Source organism: Eurypyga helias, unplaced genomic scaffold (assembly GCF_000690775.1).
Source record: "Eurypyga helias isolate BGI_N326 unplaced genomic scaffold, ASM69077v1 scaffold3571, whole genome shotgun sequence".
NCBI classification, from domain to species: Eukaryota; Metazoa; Chordata; class Aves; order Eurypygiformes; family Eurypygidae; genus Eurypyga; species Eurypyga helias.
Window position 1 is genome coordinate 152,541 of NW_010229995.1, and position 4,255 is coordinate 156,795.

A 4,255-nucleotide genomic window follows, 5' to 3' on the forward strand; every position below is an offset into this window, starting at 1 on the left:
GCAAACAATTTTGTACAGCTCTTGTAATGCCTGTCTGAGTATTAAAAAAACAAGGTTCTATAGGGCATTCTCTACACCTCCACCTGTATGTAAGTAAATGGAAAATCCTGTTCTTTCCTCAACAGGACTGTTCCCTGCTGGTTCACACAAACTACCCCAAAGGGAGCCCTGGGGAAACGGCGCAGGGCTCTGTCCCCCTGCTCAGGCATGCAGAGACAGGTGCATTTTGCATCCTGTTGTGATTTTCCAGTGGGTTTAATGCACCTCTGTGTCTCCCTGCAGTTGGATTTGTTCCTTTCAAGCACAGATCTGACTTATGTAATTTTGCAACCGTTAAGTACAACATTCCTACACATCTGATCCTGTTTCCACAGAAGTCAGTGGGAGCAGAACACAGCTTTACTAATTACTTTCTTGTTTTGTCTGGTAATTGGTTTCCTGTATTATATTGCATTATAGGGAGGGAATGACACATGTTGCCTAACCCCAGATCCCCGAAGTTGGTGTAGGTGGATGCGTTACGTCATCTCACCTAAACTCAGACACATACAATACAGACATCTGCATATGAGCCAGTTTGCCCCATTCAGTGAAGGCACAAATACAGCCTCTTCAATGGATGATTTCAAGATTTAAATTAGGCTCTCCTCAGGTATTTTCTGCGTATACACATCCTACATTCCCTCTAAATATGTTCTTTCCTGCTTACTCATGGCTTACATGCTTAAAGTCTACTGAAACATTAACTTTATTCGTCTCTCTAAATACTGTGGTTATGCACTTACACATCTGGAACAGATTTAAGCAAAGATTAGTCTGCTTTACTCCTCAGACTGTGGTGTAATTCACAACATATTAGGTTGTATACATTTGCACAGATCATTTTTAATCAGATGCACAGCATGTTGTTCATATCCTTTTACCTTTTTATTATTATTTCTGATACTGTACTTCATCAAACTCAATTAGACCTGCCTAGTTTCATCACTAGAAATGGTTATCTTCAAGTACGGAATAGGGTTGTGATATGCTGCTTCATATCGAAGAGATATTCAGCAGATATAACAATTCATATTCTCACTGCTTTATGACACAAAGCAATTTATTTCCTTTCCCCAATCATAAAAACTGTACCACATTCCAGCCTCCCGCAGCCTACTCCAATTGCTTCCAGTGCCTCTTCTATCTCTTGCCACTTTTTTTTCCTTTACATTTCACTTCTCCATCCTCTTCAGCTTGCCACACACTAATTTCCTCTCCTCCATCACTCTCAGGCAGGTGGGTTATATTCAGAGCTCACATAAACAAGCAATCTTATTAGACAGTAGGTACATTCCCTGACTATTCCTCTAATCAGTTCACATTTACCTCTCTAAGTGCTTCAAAAATAAATAAGCAGATGGTGAAGTCAGTTAATTTTCCACAAGGGTTGTGGCAGAAAATGAATCTTCAGGAAACGTTTTAGATGGCAATTTTTAAACTCAAAATCAACTGCTTGCTTTCACTTACATTTTTTTACCTTTTTTAGTATGCTAGGGAAGTATAAACTATACATGCTACAGAAGCAGTGGCCCTTTGACACGTCCAGTGTTGCTGTCTGACATGACAATGTAAACCATCTGGCTCTCACAGATGCAGTATGCAGGGGTGTGGGGGTTAATACTGTATCCCCCCCACTCGTGGTGTCTCTAATAGCTACTGTCAATCAAGCACCCTCCTCTTCCCCAGCTCCTGGAGGAGGTGCACATTTGAAATTCCTGGCTAGGTGGTACGGGAAAGGGAGGAGCAGGCTCTAGCTAAGAGACAGAGACAGGCCAGATTATTTTTCACTGAAAACCTAATTCATTTATTCATCTGATTCTCACCTTTGCAAGGGACAGGACCCAGCCTGACTGTCAGATTTGTCAAAAACTGCGAAGAAACTTGCCTCCTGCCTGCCCCAATGTCTGTGCATGGGCAGAGGTGGGCTGAGAAGAGTGCGACCCCTCCTGCATGCCTCCTGGGGGGTACATAAACTTGTGCCACTGAAAGGGCAGGTGAAGATGATTTCACCTAGAGCTTAAGCCAGAAAAGGAAGTCGAAAGCTAACAGTGTCCGAGGCAGTTCAGATAAACATACTCTTGACTTCCTCAGTTTGTAAAGGTGAAACTAAGGGACAAGAGAATGATTCAGGCACATGGGGACTAACAAACTTACTTCATAAATGACCAAAAATGCAACGACTTAGATAGTTGGGGACTGCTAAAAAGAAGCTAAACCAAACATCCTCTTTCAGTTCCAGGGCCAAAAACATCATTGACTCAAGTGTCTCAAAATCCAGAATGTGAAACCAAGGTTGGATCTGGGCTCTCATTTCTGATCATCCTTTCTATAAATCCTTGATAAAGTGTGTGTTAGTTTTATGGTACAGCCATAAACCAGCCAAATGTAGAACTAAATGACCTCATACCAGCTATCTCTCTGCAGATAGAATCACTTGGCAGATAGCCAAGAATTGATTGACACACATCTTACGGAACTAGAGTTAATTAATATGTCTACCAATTCCCAAATGGATCTCAGGAAGCAGAGAATCTGTTTAATGCAGTAAGCAATGACATACTGTGTGTGGTCAAGAGACAATCACTAATTGTCAAGAATGCATTCTGGAATAAAAGAATTAAAGAATATAAAGAAAAGCCCGTCTACTTTGCAGCTCCCAAAACCTTATGCTTAGAACATTTTGAAGTCTCATGTTTCAAATATCAAAAGACATTTTTATAGGCAAAAATGGTTCCCAGACTATAAAGTCAACACTCAAAAGGTCTGTTAATTTTTCTACAAGAAGAAATTCTGATTTTTAAATGCCTGAATCCTCATTCATTTAAGAATGATGTCTTTATTTTCAGGGAAATCTGCAAACCTGAATTGCAAAACCATAAGGTAACTTGAAAGAGCTCTTCTTCTGAGATCACAGATGCTACAAGTAACACAACTATGGATTCACAAATAAATCATATCCATAAATTAAGTAAGTGACTGCTGAAAACACATCAAAAGCTGGGTTGCAAAACAGAAACAGTCCATGGAACAATATTCAGGTAAGCCAGACTGAAAACGAAGCAGTGTGACTAATTCATATTACATACTCAGCTTAATAGGAAAACAAAAGATTGGCTTTTGTGGAGTGAAAAAACACTGAAATGGTTGGACATTCTAGTCAAATCTTCAGATTAGAGAACCAGCATAGTCCCAGTGCTTTCTGTAAGTGACACTGGTTTTCACCAGGGAAGACCACACTTATGAGTTTAGTTCTGACTGTCACTAACAGGGCAAGAGCTACTGCAAGCCCTCTGCAGCACTAAGCAAAAAAATCCATAAATTACAGATTAAAAAAAAATAGGGGAAAAGGGACCAGAAAAAACAAGTAATATTTTACTAAAAATTAAGGAAACAAAACCTAAGTCACATATGAAAAACTGTCAGTGTGTTAGGACAAATCTGAGAAGTAGGATTTATGAATGTGTGACAACTGATTCCCAGTTGGGAAAGAGCTGCCATGGTGTCAGACTGTACTGACTAGCAGGAGACCAATGGGCAGAGTTGGCCCCACACAGGCTGAACTGCCCCTCTTATAGCTGGTATCTGCCCTGACCAAAAAAAGAGCACTCTTTTAACTTCATGAACCAGGCAAAATGGGGCTTATATTCGTATTTATTTAAGCCTGTGGGGAAAAAGATGCTGTGCAGCAAGAAAAGGGCAGATTCTGCTGTGCTTTATCAATCAGCACGTCAGCACCTGATACAGGAGCAGGTCCTACCAGATCCACTCACCGAGCCATAGAAACTTGGGAGGGTGCATTTTGGCAGAAAGAAATCATGACTACACACCAATAAAGAGTAAAACAAAAAAAAACCAAACAAACAAACAAAAAAAAATTTAAGATAGTTTACCTCAGGATGGCTTCCAACTTCAATATAGGTGCAGACGGGATGAAAAGCCCCTGTTCCACAGGCGTACAAGTGCGTTTGGTTGTAAGCCTTAAGTACCTTGATGAAATTAGCACATTCTCTCTGCAAAGAAAAGGGGGGAAAAAATGTATCCACAAAGTTAATTCAGTGATTATGACTAATGAGAGCTCTTATTTGTTGGGGATATATGGCTGAATAAACAGATTTTAAAAGCGTGACCATTTCATGCTGTTTATAAGCTTGTTCATTGCTTAAGCATTTAATAAATAGCATCATTTTGGTTCTCATTTAAATATCTTTGGTTG

The 4,255-nt window shown here is 40.0% G+C and overlaps 1 protein-coding gene across 1 annotated transcript in view; it reads right to left on the minus strand.

Annotated features, from left to right (window-relative positions):
* SEMA3A (sema domain, immunoglobulin domain (Ig), short basic domain, secreted, (semaphorin) 3A) overlaps positions 1-4,046 on the minus strand; it is a 96,304-nt gene extending 92,258 nt beyond the window's left edge. The window contains exon 1 of the mRNA XM_010160577.1: positions 3,933-4,046. The gene's annotated coding sequence lies outside the window, so the exon portion shown is untranslated. The remainder of the gene's footprint in view (positions 1-3,932) is intronic.
* Positions 4,047-4,255: the final 209 nt, after the last annotated feature.